This window comes from Rhincodon typus, chromosome 3 (assembly GCF_021869965.1).
Source record: "Rhincodon typus isolate 14 chromosome 3, sRhiTyp1.1, whole genome shotgun sequence".
Lineage (NCBI taxonomy): Eukaryota > Metazoa > Chordata > Chondrichthyes > Orectolobiformes > Rhincodontidae > Rhincodon > Rhincodon typus.
In genome coordinates this window covers 77,754,446-77,778,088 of record NC_063334.1, presented here as the reverse complement: position 1 = coordinate 77,778,088, position 23,643 = coordinate 77,754,446, and the positions used below count along the sequence as shown (strand labels likewise).

Here is a 23,643-nt window from a genome sequence, read left to right as displayed (position 1 = left end):
CAAGCCGCACCTCCATCTCCTACCGACCAACCTCATCCCGCCCCCTTGACCTGTCCGTCCTCCCTGGACTGACCTATCCCCTTCCTAACTCCCTACCTACACTCACCTTTCCTGGCCCCATCCCCGCCTCTTCGACCTGTTTGTTTCCTCTCCACCTATCCTCTCCTCTATCCCTCTTCTATCCGCCTCCCACTCTCTCCCTATTTATTTCAAAACCCCCTTCCCCTCCCCCTTTTCTGATGAAGGGTCTAGGCCCGAAACGTCAGCCTCTCTGCTCCTATGATGCTGCTTGGCCTGCTGTGTTCATCCAGCCCTGCACCTTGTTGCCGCAGAACATTATCTAGGTCTCTGGATTAACAGTCCACCAATAATACCACTAGGCTATCGCCTCCCCAGGTGAGTTGCTGCAGTGCATCGTAAAGATGCCACTGTGCATTATGAATGTTGAAGGTGGATATGTATAGGACATTGCTGGGCAATTTTCCACAATATTGTGTTGATACCAGTGTTCTAACTATACTCGAACATCTTGGCAGGTGGCACAGCTAGCTCTAAAACACAATTCTCAGTACTATTTTTGGAGTGTTGTCAGGGCCCGTAGCCATTGCAGTATCTAGTGCCTTCAGCTGTTTCTTGATATTATGTGGAGGGAATCAAATTGATTGAAGGCTGGCATCTGCAATGTCTGGTATGTCAGGACAAGGCCAGATTAACCTTCCGTAAGTAGTCTTGTGTTCTAGCTTCACCAGGTTGACATCTCATTTTTAGGTTTGCCTGATTTAGCTCCTGATATGGCCTCCAACACTTATCATTGAAGCAGGGTTTACCTCCCGACTTGGTGGTAATGGTAGCGTAGGCAATGTGCTAGGAGGTTACAGATTGTGGTATAATAGAATTTTGCTGCTGGTAATGATGGCTCACGGTGCCTTGTGGATGTTCAGTTTGATCTATTCCAACTAGTAGGAAGTAGTGCCATACAACACAATGGAGGCTGAATCCTTTCCTCAAGTGCCCAGTTTTGAGTTTGAGAGAAATAGGGTCAACATTTTGAGCCCAGTATAACTCTTTAGACCGCCTGCCTCCACTTTGTATACAGAACACTTGGGTGTTCTTCAGCTTCTCTAGTGAGCATAGAAACAAAAGTAGGCATTCATTGAGATTGTAACTGATCATCCATTCAACACCACTTCCCTGCATGTCCCTTGAGATCATTAGCCTACAGAAATCTATCATTTTCTGTGATGCACCTGCTCAGAAATTAAATTTTCACAGCCATCTGGGATAGGGAATCCCATAAATTCACCATCCCTTGAGTAAGAAATTTCTTCTCATCTTAATCTCAAAATAAGGGGTAGACCATTTAAGAATATGTCTCCTGGTTTTAGATTAGGGCCTTCCAAAGTAAGGACCCCAAATGGAGTCATGAGCTGAAATCTTTGAGATTATTGGCTTCAAAGCAGTAGTGCTGCCATAGAGTTCCGATTTTCCTCCTAACTGCTGTCTCAGATCTTCTCTCCTCTAACCCCTACTTATCATTGGACTGCTGCTTCCTAAGTTTTAATCAAGGAGTTATGACAATTTTCAAGGCTTGAAATGGGGTTACAGTGGGGAAAAGTTTAGGAAGTTCTGTTCAAGACTCGCCAGCCAAGGGAAACATCCTAGCTACATGCACCCTATCATAGATAACACAGTGTGGAGCTGGAGGAACACAGCAGGCCAGGCAGCATCAGAGGTAGGCACCTCCACATCGGTGAGACCAAGCGGAGGCTCTGAGACCATTTTGTAGAGCATCTGCGCTCTATATGTGACAAACGACAACACTTACCAGTCGCGAATCATTTTAACTCCCCCTCCCACACCCTGGGTGACGTGTCCATCCTGGGCCTCCTCCAGTGTCACAGTGACGCCACCCACAAACTGGAGGAGCAACAACTCCTATTCCGCCTCGGGAGCCTACAGTCCAATGGCCTCAATGTGGATTTTGCTGGTTTCAAAATCTCCCCACCCCCAGCCTCATCCCATGACCAACCCTCCCTCTCATCCCCGCCTCCTTGCCCTGACACAACCTGTCCATCTTCTCTCCCAACTATCCGCCTCTCCCACCTTACTGACCAATCCCCACCGCTCTCTACCTACACTCACCTATCACCATCCCACCTACCTTAGCCCAGTTCCACCCCTCCTCTCTCTCTTTATTTCTGAGCTAGCTTCCCCCTCCCCACTTCTGAAGAAGGGACCCTACCCAAAATGTCAACTTTCCTGCTCCTCTGATGCTGCCTGGCCTGCTGTGTTCCTCCAGCTCCACACTGTTCTTACTATTTCCACCGTATGATGTCCTGTTAGAATTCTGTGCGTTTCAATGTGATCATCTCTCATTTTTCAAAACGGTATTGAATATTATTTCCTCAATGTCTCCTCATACAACAATTCCACCATCCCAGGGATTTGTCAGATGAATCTCTGTTGTACGCGCCTTATGGCAAGTGCATTCTTCTTTAAATAATGAGACTAAGACTATACACAATGCTTGGGTGTGGTCTCATCAAGATAGGCTTCCATTTCTGCAGTTTTGCTGCCACTTTGACAGTCTGACTTAAGATGTTCATTAAAGTTGAATTTTCAATAATTTGCAATCCATCACTGCTAATGTTACATGTTGATTAGTCTAGCTTCAGAATGATTACTGATTCATTGGTATATTCAAACAGCAACTGGTTTATTATATTTTAAGGGAATCTGTACAGCTCTGCATGTCTGTTTTTACATTGCTGAAGCTGTGATCATTCTTCCTCCAAGTGTATAAATCTCTTAGATCATCATTGTAAGAGATGCTGTTTACGTAGTCCCAGACATTGACCCGTACAAGCCATTATACCACTACACACAAAAGGAGTTAGTAGCAAAGAAACAGAAATAGTTATAGGGAAAGGTGAGTAACATCAGCCTCTGAGCAGGGCCATGAAAGATTAATCCAAACAAATGAATGTCAGTGTAGTTAAAATATTATAGTGACTGGTCAAATTACTGATTGGACTGTTAGTATGAAGTAATTAGAATGTTGGAAAATATGACCTGCTTTTGGTTAGCAGCACAGTTCCCAATTTCTCCCTCCATTAATGTTCCACCTTGCACTTCATGCACCGTGCCCTGGTTTTGACACCTGTTCTGCCAATTTTAACAGGATCAAACTGCACCCTTTATTCCACCACTAGCAAGGGGAGGCAATGGCCTAGTGGTATTATCACTGGACTGTTAAGCCAGAGACCCAGATAGCATTCTCGGGACACTGTTTCGAATCCCGCCATGGCAGATGGTGGAATTTGAATTCAATAAAATATCTGGAATTCAGAATCTAATGATGACCATGAATCCATTGTCCATTGTCCATTGTCCATTGTCAATTGTCAGAAAAACCCATTTGGTTCACTAATGTCGTTCAGGGAAGGAAACTGCCATCCTTACCTGGTTCGGCCTACATGTGACACCAGACCCACAGCAATGTGGTTGACTCTTAACTGCCCTCTGGGCAATTAGGAATAGGCAATAAATGCTGCCTAGTCAGCAACATTCTCATCTCATGAATAAATTAAAAAAAAACATAGCCAAGCCCACCAATTATATCATGATGAAACTTCATTGGTCTTCATAGTTACATGCAAAAAATGATTTACAACTTTGAAAGAAATCATTTATTGAAACCGTGTTGAGAATTTACATAAAATGTCTGTTACATTTTTCATTCTAGTGTTAATATTTTTCTTACTCTTCTGTGTGAATTTTAAAACTATCCAGTGGGCAAAATTCCATGGATGACAAATGTGCATTTCATGGCTCTGGCGATTGCCATAAACTCCAATACTTTTGTAGGTATCCTGTTGTTCACTGAAACCTTAGGTAGATGCATTGGTGGGCAGTAAAAGCACCTTAAAGACAATTGGAGTTGGGCTTCAATCTACATCTTCAAAGAGTTTTTGAGTTGTATTTGTAAATTTTATCTTGACTGAACATACATAATTTCAACTGATTTGAAAGTAAGATGATGAGTTCTTGTGGAATTAAATGTGCATCAATTAATTCAATGCAGGGGTCCCCAATTTATGAATGTCTGACTTATGAACTCTCATGAGCGCGATTTTATACAGGATGTAATTTTAAAGACCTGACTTACGGACATTTCCTATACTTGTGAAGGGCTCCTTTATATTGTCCTGCGTTGTATTCTGACATGCATACAAATCAACCTATGAACGGACCTCGTGTACACAGTTTGTTCACAACCTGAGGACTGCCTGTACAGATCTTCTGTACCCAGTGTTATTTTTAAATTGCTAAATTATAATAGTGAGAAAAAAATCGAATTATTGCAATAGAAAGTATATTTTCATACATTGCTTCACTTGTTTTCTTTAGATATAAATGTCTATTGCAAGGCACAGAAACAACTGTATTTATAAAATAAAATATCAAAGTATTCCTCTTCCCCATATATACTGAAGGCTGTTAGAGAAGGTTCACTAGTTTGATCCTGGGCATGGAGGGATTCTCATAAGGAGAGTTTCAACAAGTTGGGCCTGCATTTAGTGGAGTTTAGAAAAATGAGAGGAGAGGTTATTGAAACATGTAAGATTCCTAGGGGAAACTCAGCAGGTCTGGCAGCATCTGATGTAATGGTGTCAAACCATTTGCCTTCTTTCTTGCTCACTGTATCTGTACGTTAGCTGTCAGTGACTCTTTGGCAAGGGAATCTAAGTCTTTTGAAGTGCAATGCTTTGTAGCCCCTCTCCATTTAAGAAGTGCTCTACATTTCTGTTTGGCCAACTAAAGTGGATATCCTTGCATTTCTTCGTATTTGTATCACCTGCCTTTTTTTTGTCCATTCATTTAGCATTTTCAAATTCCCTTTTAAGTGCCTTCACGTCATCTTCCCAATTCTCTCCAACCTATTTTTGTGTCATCTGCAAATTTGGAAAATTATATTTAATCTCTACATCCATATCATTGATATAGATTGAGAGTAGCTAGAGCTGAAACACTGATCCCTGCAGAACTCCACTAGTCACAGCCTGCAAATCTGCAAATGATCCATTTATTTCTCCTCTGTTTTCTGTCTGCTTGTCATTTCTGAATGAATTCTGAAAATCTAAGTATACTATATCTAACTGTTTCTTCCTCATCAATTCTGCTTGTTAAACCCTCAAAGAACTCAAAAAATTGAAAACAAAAGTTAACTGAAAAATGTCAAAATTTTACTGAGGTACAGCCCAAGGCAGTCTTTTTATAACTGGTCAACTGGCTAATCTAAATGTGTGAGTCACAGTAATAAATGTTGGAGCCTACTCAGTCCATGGAGCGTTGTCCTTATGGACAATCTACTCATGTACTTTCTAGTTAGGTCAAGAGCCAGTGATCGGGAGCAGAAATCATGGTTAGATTCATTCTATTGTTGGTAATGATCCATGGTATTGGGAGTATGTAATTTTATCCACTTCTAACTGTGTCTCTTCCAGATGCCTGTGATTAAACCTAGAACCTTCCTGATCCAAATAGCTGATTGTTTTGCAGTGAACATGAGCATAATAACCAAAGCAGCAACATAGGTATCTACAAAAAAACACTAATTTTATGTCCAATAAGTTATTTTTAATTGATGGATTTTTAAAATTTTCTGACAATTCTTAACCATCCAAGAGCAATAAATTTTATAACCGTAAACTGTCTTGAAGCATTAAATAACTGTAAACAGGACTTATTTTATCCAAATGTCTTTTCTTCAAAACAGTTAGGTTTGTTAGATAATATCTTCCTAGTGCTACTGTATCAAGTCAACCTTGAGCTGGAAATTTGAAAGGAACAGTTGATGATGAATGTGAGGAGTGAAGCTATAGTTCCACTGTTCATTGTTCAACACTCATAGATAATTAATTTTATTTAGTCACAATCAAAGTCCCTAGGAAAGACTTAATGGAAAATGTCACAAGACCACAGAGTGCCTCCTCCACATGAGAAAAAGCGAAGGTCAGCTCTAACAAACAGCTTTTATGCCTTTGTTGTTAAAATATCAGAGCCAAGATGAATGTTAGTCATCTGTGGAACTCATTCAAAGCAATACAATTCTGCTACAAGAATGTCAATACTCTAAGAATTATTTTTTACATCATCATTTTTACAGGAAATTAGTTGGATAACTGCAATTCAGTGGTTCCATCACCTTTTGCGATAAAAGTTTTAAAAAGTGTATGTTTTCTTTACATTTTGAGCTTGTTGCTCATCATAAATTTTTCATGTTCTCTGACTGAGAAACGGCACGACTGACCAGGTAGCAAATAAATTTTAAGTTAAAAGCAAAAATTATGATTCACTTAGTGTCAAGTATTCCGTTCTGCTAATTTAAGAGTTCTTAACCAGTTATTTTAAATTAATGGGTTTTTTGAGATAGTTTTCAGAAATTCAGTCTCAACAATTTGCTGTTCATGTATTATCAACAGAATTTCTAACCTTAACTCAATTTGGATGGTGATTTTTTTTTTAGTCTTAACTGTAGTTTGCAGCACATAAGGTGACTTTTGATGCTTAAAAACTTCCAAAAACAGAGATTATATTTTATTGTCAGTCAATAAATTTAACAGCCCAAGCAGAAAGGAATCTAAATATTTGTACATGCCTGCAATGGAAGTGTACATTTGTGTAGGAATATGGCAAAGTTGGAATCTGGAAGGTACATGACTGGACAGTTGATAAGGACAATAGTAATCTTGACAACCCTCCATAGGTTGAGTAGGCTCCTATATTTTTTATCTTGACATGCATGTGAAGATTAACCTGTTTACCAGGTTATAGACAAACTGCCTGAAGCTGTACCTGAGCAATACTTTGAAGTTTCCCTCTTAACTTTTATTTTCAATTTTGTTTGAGTTCTTTGAGGGTTTAACTAGCAGAATTGATGGGGACAAACAGGTGGATGTGGTATACTTAGATTTTCAGAAAGCATTGAGAAAAGGCAAGCAGACAAAAAACAAAGAAGAAACAAATGGATCATTCACAAATTTGCAGGCTGTGACTAATGGAGTTCAACAGGGATCAGCGCTTTGGCTCCAGCTCTTCACAATCTATATCAATGAGTTTGGAGATTAAATATAACATTTCCAAAATTGCAGATGACATAAATCAGGATGGAGGGAGTTGTGAAGATGATGTGAAGGCACTTAAAAGGGATTTTGGGAGACTGAGTGGGCAAAAGAATTGGCAGATGATATAAATGTGAAGAATAGTGAGGATATCCACTTTAGTTCACCAAACAGAAATGCAGAGCATTTAAATGGTGAGAGGCTAGGAAGTGTTATCATTCAAAAGGACTGAAATTTCCTTGTCCATGAGTCAGTGACAGTTAACATGCAGATGCAGTGAACAATTAAAAAGGCAAATGGTTTGACACCACTACACCAGATGCTGCCAGACCTGCTGAGTTTCCCCTAGGAATCTTGCATGTTTCAATAACCCCTCCTCTCATTTTTCTAAACTCCAGTAAGTACAGGCCCAACATGTTGAACCTCTTCCCTCCAAGTCTAGGATCACACTAGTGAACCTCCTGTGGACTGCTTCCAATGTCAGTATATATTCCCTTAGATAAGGAGCCCAATATTGTTCACTATATTCTAAGTGTGGTCTACCTTGTATAGCTTTAGTTAGACTTCCCTATATTCATACTTCATTTGCTTCTCTGGTGACCTGCTGAACTTATATGCTAGCACTTTGTGACTCATACTTGAGGGCACCAAAATCCCTCTTGCGGTTTCTCAATTGAGATAATATTCAGCTGCTTTATTCTTCCTTCCAAAATTCATGACCTTGCATTCTCCAATGTTATGTGGGAGTACTCACTTTAGTTGTCTTTATCCCTCTGTAGTTTCTTTGTGCCATCTTAACCACTTGCCTTCCTAAATATTTTTGTGTCATTAATAAACATGTCTATAGTACATTAATTTCCATCATCCAAGTCATTAAAATACATTGTAAATAATAGCAGCCCAGCAGTGGTTCCTGGAATATTGTGTGTTACAGGTCGTCATTGTGAAATACACCCTCCCCAGCCAGTCCATGTTTATCTGAACTCTTTAACGTCTATTAGTTTGACAGTCTTCTGTCTTTGCAAAGATGTTAGCCCGTTAAGTAGCTTTATATGTGATACCTTAAGGAATGGCGTTTGCAAATCCAAATATATTACATCTACTGTTTCCCTTTTATCTATCCTGCTTGTTACCTCCATAAAGAACTCTAATAAATTTGGCCAGCATGATTTCCCTTTCATAAAACCAAGCTGACTCCGTTGTGTTTCTTAATGGTCTGCTATAACATCCTTTAAAATAGACTGTAACATTTTCCCGGTGACTGATTTAGTTAACTGGTTTACCGTTTTTTTTTGTCTCATTCTGTTTTTGAAGGAGAATATTATACTGGCAGTTATGAAGTCTTCATAGAAATGTCAACAGTGAGGTTTCCAATGGAGTGTGAGATTTATGAAAGAGTCTTAATGTTTTGGATGAAGTGAATATTTGATTTATATACTGAAATGACACTGAATTGAATGTTGTAGCAGCATTGTCTGAAAAATGAGTTTAAAATATTGTAATTATTTTTAAATGATTTAAATGGATATCAGTGATCTTAAAGCAATGCAAGCTAAAATGAATTCAGGACCTCTTTCACATATTTACCTGCTTCTGCTGGATCTTAAAGAAGTGAATATGACAATAATTGGTTTTAGTGAACATTTAAATCATGTGATATATATCATTAAGTCACATTGTAAAAGTTGTGTATTTCACTTAGCTTCTGATGAGGGGAGCATTTATCTATTTGCATAGTCAATGTTTTTAACAATTCTCTTGAGATAGTTGTTAAACTATCTATTTAAAATCTGTGCATACTATGTATGCTTTATCTTTACTTATCCAATTCGTTCCTGCTTCAAAAAAACCTTTTAAATTTGCCAAGCATGTCTTGTTTTTATCAAAATTGTGCCCGATAAATAAACATGGAAACCTCTGCAAGTCTTTTGGTACTGCAGCCTAATATAAAATTGAAATCTAAACACAAGTGTTGGAATAATTGACAGACTTAAGTCGACAAGTCATACATTGTGTTATTGTACATTGCTGCTATGAGTATGGCTTACTTGCACAATTAGTGCTGATGCAGAATTTACATCTAAAGAATAAATTATTGCTTGGTATCAGGAATATTACAAAATAAAGATAATGCTTTCTAATACATATCATGGTACATAGAAGACAATATTTTAAGAAATCTGTGGCTATTAAAGTTGTGAATATTGATTCTTTTGTAATGAATGGTTTCTATCACATTCTTAGTTCATGGATTTTTTTGTATCCTTTGACAGATCCGAATGGGATAAATAAAAGAATATTCTTTGCGAGAAGAAGAAAAGGTTGTAACTAAGTATATAGCATGCTACAGATTGGTCCAAAACAGAATTCCAGAAGCAATTTTAACAGCAATGCTGCTACAGTTTAAAATTTCTCCAATATTATTTTCTTGTTTCCAGGGAAAAAGACCAAACCCTTAACGGTCTGAAATCTACATCTGTCACATTCTGTCAATTTTAGTTGCCATGGATGGAACCTAACAATAACTTCAGATCACTGAATCACTTTATGAAAATTATGCAGGATTCCTTTGATAGAAAATGGAAAATATCACAACACTGGACCTTGTGACAATACTATGGCTTTAAGATGTGTATTTTGTTTTTTTTTTGTGTGTGAAGAAAAGTTGAGAGAGAGGTACAGAGCAGTCTGGTCGAAACCAATAACGTAAATAGTTTGAGAGTCCTTGGGTTTTTTTTGAAAGTTGGAACAAAAGAAGCAGCTTGAATGGGTGGAATCAGGCTCCTATAGAATCAGGATTTTAGTTTGGCTTTCAGCAGTTAATGGGGTTTTGAAACTAGCTGTGGAAGCTGCCTCTCTCTCTCTCTCCCTGTTACAGCTAAAAGCTTGGGTTCTGTCTCTGCTGCTCAATTCAAATGTGAGACAATCTGTTTTACTGATTTTGGCAAAGGCAAAGATGTTTATAGGATGTTACTATTTTGAAACAGTCGCTGTTTAGTAGTTAAATAATCTATTATTCTGTTACGTTTTCCAATAGAGTTAAAGTTATAACAATTCTCCTTTTTTTTTGTCTGTATTTTAATTGGAGGTAGGAATAAAATATGTAGTGCATAAAGCCAAGTAGTGTAACCAATCAAATTACATCTGGAGCACAGCACCTTAGATTTGACTTTAAAATAAGATAAAAGTTAGGGTCCAGTGTGGTTGGTTCGGTCGCCAAGCTGGTTCATTAGCTTACAGACATTTCATTACCCTGCTGGGTAACATCGTCAGTGCAGCCTCCGTTGAAGCGCTGTTGTATTTTTCCACTTGCTGTTTAAACTCTGGGGTCGTTTGGAGTTGATTACCTCATTTCTGGTTTTTCTTTGTGGTGCTGTGTATATAAGATCTAATTCCATGCGTTTATTGATGGCCTTCTTAGTGGAGAACCAGGCCTGTAGGAATTCCCGTGCTGGTCTCTGTTTGGCTTGTCCTAGGATCCTGACGTTATCTCAATCAAACTGGTGGTCCTCCTTGTCTGTATGTATGGAGACGAGTGAGTATTGGCCCTGTCTTTTTGTTGCTGGTTGGTGTTCATGTATTCTTGTGGCCAGTTTTCTTTCTGTCTGTCCAATGTCATGTTTGTCGCAGTCCTTGCATGGAATCTTGTATGTTACTTTGGTTCTGTCCATCGTGGGTAAGGGGTCTTTGGTTCTTGTTAGCGTCGGGTTGATGTAGGTTTGTGTGCCACTCTGATGCCCAGTGGCCGTAGGAGTCTTGTGGTCAGTTCAGATACGTTCTTGATGTATGGTAATGTGACAAGTGGGTCGGGACATACTGCATCTTCCTGTTGTTGTTTGTGTGACAGGCATCGTTGGACCCAGCTGTTTGGTTATCCGTTGTCTCTAAATACTTGGTGGAGATATTCTTCTTCATTTTGGCGTAGTTCCTGGTTGCTGCAGTGTGTTGTGGCTCGTTTCAGCAGTGTTTTTATGCAACTCTGTTTGTGGGTGTTGGGGTGGTTACTGTTGAAATTTAGGACTTGATCCGTGTGTGGCCTTTCTGGATACTTTGGTCAGAAATTCCCTGTTGGCCCTGCGTTCAATCATCATGTCCAGGAATGGGAGCTGTTTGTTCTTTTCTTCTTCTCTGGTGAACTTGATGCCGGTGAAAATGTTGTTTATAAGTTGGTGTGTTTCTTCTAGTTTAGTCCATTTGATGATGACAAAAGTGTCGCCCACATATCCATAGTTTGGGTTGGATCTGTGGAAGGGCTCTGCATTACTGCTTCCACTATTAGTGCAGAGATGGGTGACCCCATAGGTGTCCAATTGATTTGTTTGTAGGTCTGGCCATTAGAGGTAAAGTGGGTTGTGAGGCATTGGTCCTGTAAATTCAGCATATTCTCTGTGGAGATGGTGTTATTCAGGTCCGGTTCCTTCAGTAGTGTGGCTGGTGGCATGTTGAACAATGTGAATAGGGTGGTAACATCAAAGGATACCATGGTCCCTTGCTAGTGGCATGTTGAATGATGTGAATAGGATGGTAACATCAAAGGATACCATGGTCTCGTCCTCGTCTATTCTTATGTCTTTGAGGGTTTTGAGGAACTCCTGGGCTGAGTGGATTGAGGGGGTTGAGTTGTTGATGAGGTGCTTTTAGTTTTTGTTGTAATTCCTTGGCTAACCTGTGTGTTGGTGTGCCTGGGAGAGAGACTGTGGGTCTGAGGAGTACTTCCGGTTTGTGTACCTTTGGGAGCCCTTAGAATCGTGGTGGCCGGTGTTTGTCTCTTTACGGTTCATTTTTAGGTAGTCTGTTTTGTTGATTTGTCCAGTCCGTTTGAGTCTCTTTAGCATGCAGATGATTTTGTTTCCCAATTGTGGTGTCAGGTCTGTTTCCACTTATTGGTATGTGTTTGTGTCTGCTAGTAGTGTCTGTGCTTTATTGGTGTAATCTCATTTGTTAAGAATTACTGCCATGCGCCCTTTCTCTGCTGGTTGGATGATAATGTTTTTGTCTTTTCGCAGTCCTTCTAGGGCCTGCCTTTCTGTTGTGTTGAGCGTGTTAAATTCGTTCCTTCTGGTCAGTGTCAGGACCACTGTCTGTCTTACTGTTTGTTGTGTTTCCTCATTGATGTTGTTGGTCTTTAGTGTGGATTCTAGTGTGGCTAGGAATTCTGTCTTGTTAGCGTCTCTGTGGTTGTAGTTGAGTCCACGTATTAGTACAGTTTTCTCTATGTCCAAGATAGTAGGAACTGACGATGCTGGAGAATCTGAGATAACAAGGTGTAGAGCTGGATGAACACAGCAGGCCAGGCAGCATCAGAGGAGAGGAAAACTGACGTTTCAGGTCTGGACCCTTCTTCAGAAAACTTTCTCTGTGTCCGTTAGTTTTCTGTCAGATGGATTTCATATCCAGAAGTCTTTGGCTGTTGTTTTAATTCATTAGTTTGGCTAGTTTTTCTTGTAGGAATTGTCTTGGTTTTGGTTTTGGTTTTTCATGTCTGACGTTAATGGCTTGTTCTAAGCCCATTGTCCGCTGTGGGTTGGTTGCGTCTAGGTATAGGGATTTTTGGCACGTAACTTCCCTGTCATATCTGTGGAGTCAGTTGTGGGTGTCGTTAATCACTACCTTCACCATTCTGCGGCCATTATGCTCTGCTGTCCTATGTGCCTGTGAGTTGTTGATGGGAGATTTGTATCTTGCACTGCGCGGTAGTACCTGGTTTCTGAGGCATCTGTGTAGGAAGTAGAGTTGCTCGCAGGTAGCGTTCTGTAGTTTGGCGTAGGTTTCCCATTTCCAGGCCAGTTTGACCGTGTTGCACCCGTAGGTGTCTAATATTCTTGAGTAGATTTGTAGCTCAGGCTGTGGTTGGTTCGCTCCCCGAGGTGGTTCATTAGTTTGCAGACATTTCATTACCCTGCTGGGTAACGTCATCATGTGACAGGCATCGTCGGACCCAGCTGTTCGGGTATCTGTTGTCTCTAAATACTTGGTGGAGGTATTCTTCTTCATTTTGGCGTAGTTCTGGGTTGCTGCAATGTATTGCGGCTCATTTGAATAGTGTTTTCATGCAAATCTGTTTGTGGGTGTTGGAGTGGTTACTTTTGAAATTGTTGGTCATGAACAACAACAAGAACGCCCTGATACACTCGTCACGTTATCATACATCAAGAACGTATCTGAACTGACCAGAAGACTCCAATGGCCACTGGGCATCAGAGTGGCATACAAACCTACATCAACCTGACGCCAACTGCTAACGAGAACCAAAGACCCCTTACCCAGTATGGACAGAACCAAAGTAATATACAAGATTCCATGCAAGGACTGCGACAAACATGACATTGGACAGACAGGAAGAAAACTGACCACAAGAATACATGAACGCCAACCAGCAACAAAAAGACACGACCTAAACTCACTCGTCTCCATACATACAGACAAGGAGGACCACCAGTTCGATTGGGACAATATCGGATCTTAGGACAAGCCAAACAGAGACCAACATGGGAATTCCAAGAGGCCTGGTTCTCCACTAAGAAGGCCATCAATAAATGCCTAGAATTAGACCCTATATACACAGCACTGCAAAGAAAAACCGGAAATGAGGTAATCAACTCCAATGGACCCCAGAGTTTAAATACCAGGCAGGAAAATGCAACAGTGCTTCATTGGAGGCTGCACTGATGATGTTACCCAGCAGGGAAATGAAACGTCTGCAAACTAACCAGCTCGGCGACCGAACCAATCACAGCATCCACAACCTGAGCTACAAATCTACTCAAGAATATTAGGGTCTAGGCTATCTCCTTGATAAATTTGAATAGGATTTTGTCTGGTCTGTAACAAGCTCCTTGTGGAGGCAAAAATATACTTTTTTGAAAATTTGATGTAAACACAAAGATCTTGAAAAAATGCTACCTGTATATCATGCAGGAATGTATAATAATACATATAAAACAGTAACGCAAGTTGTGTGTAAGAGACAGATATTCTAATTCCTTGTAAGTATTTGAAATTTGCAAATTTGAGTCAAACACTACTGTAATAAATTGTCACTCCTAAAATGAAATTTAAAATTACTAGCAGAGAAAGTTACACTTCAAGGTTTCATGTTTTAAAATCTATTTAATGGTAAGTGATAAAAGGCACTATTGACTTAAAAACTGTTTACTTTTGGAGGGACTTTAAAATACAGAAAGAAATATTTTCCATTTATATTTATCACATATTGTAATCTGTGTGGAATTATGGACTTTTTAGAAATCTCTCTACATTTGTTCCCAGCTTCCAGTGTACACTTGATTCACTGCGTAGCAATTTGAAGTGACTTTCTCCAGGCCGTATGCTCAATTTTTAGAGAGTCCCTTAAAATCCACTGTCAGTTATAATGCCTGTCCTGATAATTCATTTTTTCCTATAATCATATCAGGATACATCTGCTGGAATTTAGGTAGGAAAGTTAGATGTTGATGATTCATAGATAGTAGGAACTGCAGATGCTGAAGAATCTGAGATAACAAGGTGTAGAGTTGGATGAACACAGCAGGCCAAGCAGCATCAGAGGAGCAGAAAGGCTGACGTTTCTGAAATGAAGTTTCTGAAGAAGGGTCTAGGCCCGAAACGTCAGCCTTCCTGCTTCTCTAGTGCTGCTTGGCCTGCTGTGTTCATCCAGCTCTACACTCTGTTGATGATTCATAATTATTTATCTGTAGCTAGAGTCTAATTATCTGTAATACCTCAAATAATTAATATATTTGTAAATTTATATTTATATATCCCTGAGTGAGTGTGTTGTGGAGACAGCAACTTCCCTTTTAGTAATTTCCTTCAATCTCTCAGAACCTCTTTTGAAGTAGTCATGTCAGTGTGTATTTATAAACTTTTTTTATTCTGATTGTACCTGTCTGATGGCCTGGTGTCAGTGTCTAGTATTTGTGTTTGCTTATTTCTTTCTGACATCTCTATATCGTGTTGACATTTTAAAACACGGATTACTGCAGTACGTTGATGCTTATAATTAATTACCTTCTAATATTCAGTTTACTATACATGATATCAATAATAACTCATACTATTTTATTTTTTACCTGCTACCTTTTTTCAACATTAGTTATACAAATATTTTCACAATGGAGGGTAAAGTTCCAGAATCTGAAGGACTGCATTGTGTTTCATCTATTTTTAAAACCTGAGTAGAATCATAGAATCAAGAATTATAGAATTCCTACAGTGTGGAAGCTGGCCTTGGCCCATTGAGTCCACACTGACCCTCCAAAGAGCATCCCACTCAAACCCATCCCCCTACCCTCCACACAGTCGCCCGAGGGTGGAATTGAACCCAGTTCCCTGGCACTGTGAGACAGCAGTGCTAACCACTGACCATCGTGCTGCCAGAAAACTATTTTGTCATTTTTTTCACATTTTGTATCTTCAATCCAAAGCAATTGTTTTGATGAAACAGGCCTAAAAAACCCATTCCCTGGTGTGTTAATTCAGGAATATCAGGTCAATGACCAAATTTCTGCTATTGTCTTTTTCCAACACTGCCCCTCCCATCGCTGTTTCCTGATTGTGACCAACTTGACAGAATTTTTCATAGTAGCTTGGTGCCTTTTTGCCCTTTATTTTTCCTTACTCTCTTTAGCCTTAATTATATTTTAAAATCACTATGTAAGCCTTTTTTAAAAGTAAGAGCTGCTTACTACTGCAGTTCAGTGTAGGTTTACAGTGCGTTTCAATAGTTTTGTTATTGCTCTGTTATGCTGCCTCAGGCAGATCCTGACTGGTGTATGGTGACATAATTATTCACAATTTATAATTAGCAGAGCCACACTTCTGTATTTGGGTAGATTGCCAACAAGTAACCGAACTGGAGGCAATTTAACTACAACATCTTTCAGAAGATCCTGGCATTGACAGGAACGTAACTAATTTGTGTAGAATTGTCATTTGATTGACTTTATTGCACTTAGTATAATATTGAACTGTCATTTACCTTCACACTAAATGCAGATGTGATCGACTTTACCTTCCATAAATGCCTATAGGGATTCTGTGTTTGAATGATTTTGTTTATTCCAATTGATGACATATTAAAAACATAAGAGCTTTTGAAATAAAGATAGTGGTAGGCTGTACTGCCCTTGAGCCGGCTACACTATTATTGCTGATCAGATTGTGGTTTTTAAATCTACTTTCCTGCCTTTTCGCCATAATGCTTGACCCTCATTTAGTTCAAGAATTTATCTCACCTTAAGTATATTCAGTGATTCACCTCTACAGCCTTGTCAAGAGCCCAGTTGAAAAACAAGGTGCTGTTCCTTGAGTTTGCATTGAGCTTTGCTGGCATGCTGAAGCAGGTCAAGGACAGAAAGGTCAGTATGGGAGCAAGGTAGAGAAATAAAATGATGGACAACTGAACGCTTGGGGTCATTCTTGCCTACAGAATGGAGGTATTTCAGAAACCCATTCTGGATTAGATTTCCCCAGAGAGAGGAAACCATATTATGAACAGCGCACACAGTATATTAAATCAAAGTAAATCACTGCTTCACTTGGAAGGATGTTTGAGGCCTGAATGATGAGAAGGGAGGAGGTAAAAGGCTTTGTATTGCATCTCCTGCAATTGCATGCAAAAGTTCTGGATGACTGGGAGAGGATTTTAAGGTGTGACTAGAATGTTGCAGATGGAACAATCTGTTTAGAATACTGCAAAGGAACAGAGCAATACGGGTTTAGTGGGTCATTAAGGAGTGTGGTCAGTGTGAAGGAGACCTCAGCAAAGTGGGACGAGTGCTGAGTTGGAAAGACTGTTCAAAATGGAAATTTAGTGTTAAGGGGGGGCAGAAATGCTTTAACTAAGGTTTACTGCAAGAAATAAACTCTCCAGAGTGAGAGTTAAGTGGGAGAGATCTGGAAGACATTGATCGAGAGGCTGACCTGCAGTAAAACCAGCAGAGGGGTTACACCACAGACAACAGCACGACACAAGTGCAGGGAAAGGATCTGATTGGTGAGTAGGATTGATGAGTATTTTTAGGTTTGAAGTAAAAGTAAGCTCTTTAGTATGTATTTAGCGCTCCAGTGTTTTATTCTCTCTTTTCTTAAAACTAACTGCTTCAGTATTTGATACTTGTGATTATTTTTAGTTAACAAAATACTATTACAGTGAAATGTAGGAGCAGAGAATCTCAAATAATTAATTTATAAGTTAAATCAAATATGATCGTGATGCAGGGCAGGTAATGTGTTACTGCCGTAATTTGTGGAAGTTTCTGGACACTAGTGTATTCCAGGACAAATGCATCTATCGTAAGTGTTTGCAGCCCAAGGATCTTTGGATCTCAGTTGAGGAGCTGGAGTCTGAGCTGCAGATATTACATCACATCAGGGAATAAAGTTACCTGGACACCTTCCTCCAGAGGGCGGTCACAACCCTGGACTAGGTCATTCAAAATTGGTCTGTGATTAGACATAGTACGATGTGACCTCAGGCGAGACAGGTATGAGGGCCCTGGGGAATAAGTTAAGGAGCCTCGGCCCCTGTAATTGTCCAGTAGTTACTAGACTTTTGCAAAATGTGTGGATGGGTGTGGGACTGCAGGGATCGTGAACAAAATGTTCACAGTACCTTGGTATGGGGAGCCATTCAAGTCGGGGGAGGAAATAGGATGTTAATATATTGGAACTGTTCATTAATAGTTGATATATCTATTATTTTATTTAGCACTTCGATCATTACAGTTAAGCCAATTCTTTTTGTCTGTATTTTAATCATAGTGTAAACGAAAGTGTGTTTTGCATAAAGTCTGACCAATTGAATTGCATCTGGAGTGCCTCGCACTTAACTTTTAAAATAAGAAAAAGTTAGGGTCTAGGCTATATTCTTACTATAGTTTTTGCGGGTTTGAGCTGGCCCATAACAATGGACCCTCTCAACATTTGTTCTATATAAACCTTGTATGTTTAACAGTAATAAGTGTTTCTATTGGTAAATCTTGGTGAATCTGAGTTTGTTACAAGCTGTACGAAATCTGTGTATCATGAGTTAGTGATACTCAGCACTTCAGCAAATGCAGAAAAAGGGACCTTTAGTTTGTGTATTTGTCGTATTCCCATATTTAATCCTTTTAATAATCTCTTTTGTAAAGTAAGTGGGAAACAATAATACTAAAAATAAACTGAATTTAATACTCTGTTTATAATTGAATTAAAAGTATCTCCATTGTCAGTAATGTGGGATAATTTGTTGACACGGCAAATACTGTGCATTTTAAAATGTAGTTAAAGCATTGCAAATGTAGATGCCATCACATTTTGGTTTCCTTTCTGCTCATCTTAAATATTCAGCTTCCATATATTAGATCATTCTTAAATGCACTCTTAAACTCCCATGAACTCCACAATATTTCAACTAGCCGTTATATCTGGAAAAGATGTTTGTAAGAAGGTAACAGAAGATCTATGAATTGTTTTACCTACTTAATCTTTTCTATGCCTCCATGTGACTCCTAATACATCTGTTAAAAAGCAATATACTATCAAAATATCACACTTCATTTTGCTGAAAAACAAATTTAATTAATAAAAAATATACAAGCTAATTAATGCATTACAATAATCCATGTTAGCTGTATTGGAAATTTGTTACTAACTCATCTGCTTTGTAGCACAGGAATTATAAAAACAAAACTGCATTTGCTGAATTGTGTCTTAGCTGGTGCTGTTCACCCTAATTTTGGAACAAACAATTTTTCTTTTATTCATTCATTTGTGGAATGTGGGCATTGATGGCTGGCCAGCATTTATTACCTATCTTTCGTTGCCCTTGAGAAGATAGTGGCGAGCTGCCTTCTTGAAGTGCTGCCCACCTGCTGTGGGTTGATGCACAATGACATTAGGGAGGGAATTCCAGGATTTTGACCCAGTGACAGTGAAGGAACGGCGATATATTTCCAAGTCAGGATGGTGAGGGGCCTGGAGAGCAACCTGAAGGTGGTTGTGTTTCCATATATCTGCTGTCCTTGTCCTTCTTGATGGAAGTGGTCGTGGGTTTGGAAGGTGGCTGAGTGCATCTTGTAGATTGTACACGCTGCTGTTACTGAGCGTTGTGGGTGGAGGGAGTGGATGCTTGTGGATGTAGTGCCAATCAAATGGGCTGCTTTGTCCTGGATGGTGTCAAGCTTCTTGAGTGTTGTTGGGGCTGCATTAATCCAGGCAAGTGGGGAGTATTCCATCACACTCCTGACTTGTGCCTTGTAGATGGTGGATAGGCTTTGGGAAATCAGGAGGAGTGTTACTTATCTCAGTATTCCTAGCCTTTGACCTGTTCTTGTAGCCACTGTGTTTACGTGATGAGTCCAGTTGAGTTTCTGGTCAGTGATGAACGTTAAGATGTTGACAGTGGGGGGTTTCAGTAATGGTAACACCATTGAATGTCAAGCTGTATTTGTGTTGTATTTGCATTGAATTAAACTAAAGTGTGACATTTTGTTCTTTTTTAGCATGCCATGCCTCATGTTCTGATACAGTGATACATTTCTGGATGCTTTAATCAAATTGACTGTATGTTAACCAATTACCATGTTAATACGTTTAATGAAAACACTTGCAATGTCAGTTTTCCTTTCTAATAGCACTGTTGTTGTTCCTACACCCTAAGAATTGCAGTGGTTCAAGAAGGCAGCTCACTGCTAACTTGTCCAAGGCAATTGGGCAATAAAGGCTGGCCTAGCTACCAATGTCCAACTCCTGTGAACATATACAGAAAATGTTTGACACCAACATATAAACCTGAATATCCATGACATTTTTTATTGTGGATCTCTAATTTTCCGATTGTAATCTTTACTTTTTATCCACATTATTAAAGAACGTAAATGAAGGTGAATATGCTAAATACTGGTTCAAGCTGCAGGATTTCTTCTGAAGTGATCAACTTGAGCATGTTTGAAGCTTGGCAGAATGTTCTGATGAAATGTTGATGTAATCTATTTATCCTCCCTCTAATGATGAAGATTCTACTGTTGTGAAAACTTACCAATTGCAGCAACCCAGCTGCAAACTGAATGGTAAGATCCCAGCTGTAATCAGTACTTTGAATGACTGACGAGCCTGAAAAATGCTGTAATCCATTGTGGATGTAGATGGACTTGGTTTTTTACATACCCAGTCTCATTAATGCTTTTAACTGTGCAGATATTCTGTTGTGAGTAAATCGGGAAACATCATTCTGTTTGGTTCTCTTGGTGGTCTTTTGAAGCTTGCTTAGTGCAGTTCAGTAGAATATCTAATGATTGTGATGATGCAGTCGAACCTTAGCATCAATCATCATAGCAAAAGTACTTCATTGCATGAAATGCTTCTCAATGTAATAAGGTTGTACATAAATGCATTTGTTCATATTAAATGCAGAATGTAGGCTTAACCACATTTTCCGTTTAAAAGTGAAAAGTAAGTGTATTTTACATATTTATCAGATGTCGCAATAGCTCACTTTGGCTTTTCTCCTACTATTTTAAGTTGCCTTCCAACATGTACAAGAGCTGGTTGCTTGCTGTGGAAACTGGTATTCAACTGGCTGCTAAGACTTAGATTTAAAAAGTTGATCTTCCCTTCCACTTTCCTCCTATAGAAACATCCCACTTTTCTTATGGTATAGTGATCTTCTGAATTTGCATTCTGAGGATTGAGAAGCACAGACTACAGACTACATAATGTGACATTGGCTTTGAGTTAATGCACCACAGAATGACAAAGTTAGATGAACCTTTCATGGTGGAACAAATGTTCTAATATGGGGCAAGATTTTATTTTAAGATAATGTAACAAGTTATATTGAATTGGAAACAGCAAATGGTTTCTGCAGTCTGGGACGTAACGTGGTTTTCTTAACCTTTGCACTTTTACACAGATTTAACAATGTGTTCCATTTCATAATTTGTATTTTACATATTCTTGGTCTGTGCTGATCACTCCTGTTTCCTTGAGTATAATGCAAGCAATGGAATTTTGAAATACTTTTCAGAGGCAATTATTATTCACGCAATAAAGCCAATTTATTCATCACAATAGGGTTGTGTGAATGTTGGCAGTCCCCTGATTTTTCATTTAAAAGGGCCATTTTTCCAGAAAAGTAATGAGGGCTGACAAACTAACTGACTATAGATTGCATCACAGTTAACGACAATAATTTCTTCCCCAGTAGAATTCCATAAAGTATCATGAAGGGCAAAAGAAAAGAGTAGAAACGCTGATTGACAATACTAAGAACATTGAGCAGGACGATAAGAGTATGGTGACTAGCACAAACAACGATTGAACGTGAGAACATATCATATGAGTAAGCCATACAGTCCTTTGAACTGTTGTGCAATTCAATTCAATCGTCAGTGATCTTATGCCTCAACCCCACTTTTTCATTATGTTCCCTATATTAATTGAATCCCCTAAGAGAAAAACCATCTATTCTAGCCTTGCCTATGCCCACTAATAGAGCACCTACAACCCCGAGGATAGAGAATTTCATAATAGACAGCATCGACTGAAGAAAGCTTCCCACCTCGAGGATCAGTCCTAAATTGTGAAGACTGTCTTCCATATTCTAGGCTCCCCAGCTAAGGGACACACACTTAAGTTTCTGAGGCTACTTGAATTTGTTTGGTTTGTGAAAGTTATAAGCTTGTTTTAGGTGCCCTAATTTCACCTTTGCTGATCGTGGTGAAGAATGTGCATAATAGGCATGCATATCATTCATTCGTTTAATGTATAGGGGTAATTTCCTACCTTACACTGTGCGTGAGGCATCATTTGTCATAAAATGTGTATTGCATATGATTTCCTGACTATTGAAACTAATGGTTGGAAATTCATGTTGTGTTTTTTGATTTTTGGAGCGGGGTTGGGGAGACACGAGGTTAAATCAGCTCTGAACCATCTGTTTAATATTTGTTCAGGTCACTTAAAATTCTTCTTTCTTTCAGTAATATTAAATCCTTTCCAAGCCATAATTACTGATATTTTATCAATTTGTGGAATCTTGGATAAGTTATTCACAGTGAAGCAAGGATCAAATGTAACAGAGATTTATCCCTGGGAATCCGTTTACAGTGCTATAGTTCAAAAGGATTTTGATATGAGAAGAGCTTTAAAGAAGCAATGCAGCAATGTACTAAGAAAAATACTCAACTAAGCTGACAAGGTTCAAAATGGATTCTCTTACACAATTGTGATTTCTTATTTATTGTGGTGTTCTTCAATAATGAACTAATTCTTTGTTCAGGTACTGTCAGTAGTCTTAGCAATCTCCCTGAGGTGTTCATGTCATTTTGTGTAAAAAGCATAAAATAGACTGCAAAAATTAACCTTTATCTCACGTTGGTATTTGATTGAAAATTACAAACATTGTTTGCCAAATTATGAGCTCTTAAATGCTTGACAAAAAGGATTTGTATGATTTTATGTAAGAACTGTAATGCAGGTTAATCATTTTGACAATCTACACATGTAGTATTCAAAGCCCTAGTTTTAGTATTGTGTATAATGCGTATAGACATATTGAGAATTACTCATTTCGAATTTGCCTTTTACTTTTATTCCATCATTCTATAATCTAGTATAAATTGTTTACTTCTATGTCATTTTAATAATCTGCAAAACTTGTTTTAAAAAAACCTTTTAATCCATTGTTTGGAATGAGTACTGGATGATTAAAATGCATGATGAGTAAAAATGTACCAACATGGTCCAGCAGCTGACTAATGGCAATTCAGCAAATGCACCTGACCATTGGGTGAAACAAACACTGAGTGAGTTGAGGCTTGCTGATGAGGGCTCAGTAAAGGAAGATGGAGGTACCTTCACTATGTTCTTGAAGGAATTAATGTACACTGACGACAAAATACATAGTTCAGCATTTGTGATCAGATAATCACTATGAAAGATATTACTGTTCCTGTCAGGGTCAGTGAGTGTCTCATGAAGCAGTGCTTTCATCTGAACCAATCATGTCATGGCACCATCAGTGCCTATGCAGCAGCTCTTAACAGCCCTGTTGAGGTAAAAGTAAAATTCTATATGAGAATTTGGATGAACTCATTCTCTGCAAGTTTGTTGATAACAAGCTCATGCTTTGAACGTTCACATACATGATGTCTACAGATTCCCCTTTATCCACAGTGCATGTTATGCCTTTAAAAAACTCCAGTAAGTTGGTGAAACATGATTTCTATTTCACAAAACCATGTTGACTTTTCCCAATTACAGTATTTCTTATAAGTTCCCAAATATAACCTCCTTAATGATTGTCATTTAGGTTAACCAAGGACAAACGATCGTATTTTGTGAGAATTTATTCATAGATTCTTGAGTTACTGAAAAAAATCTTTGGAAGTCCATCAGTGAAGGTGTAAAAAACGAACACTGTAATATTATAATGATTAAATCCTGAAAGAAACTTGCAAAAGGAAATAATGCAAAGTAATATGGAAGCTGAAGGTTTGAAGCTGCTCTTGTAGCCACTGTGTGTTTACGTGGT

The 23,643-nt window shown here is 38.8% G+C and overlaps 1 protein-coding gene across 6 annotated transcripts in view; it reads left to right on the top strand.

The window, feature by feature from the left end:
* The window catches only part of pam (peptidylglycine alpha-amidating monooxygenase), a 214,056-nt gene that overhangs the window by 46,614 nt on the left and 143,799 nt on the right, over window positions 1-23,643 (top strand). Inside the window, exon 2 of one of the 6 annotated variants that reach the window (XM_048595158.1) lies at window positions 9,398-9,445. The exons of the other annotated variants lie outside the window; for them this stretch is intronic. The gene's annotated coding sequence lies outside the window, so the exon portion shown is untranslated. The remainder of the gene's footprint in view (window positions 1-9,397; window positions 9,446-23,643) is intronic. 6 annotated transcript variants of the gene reach the window in all.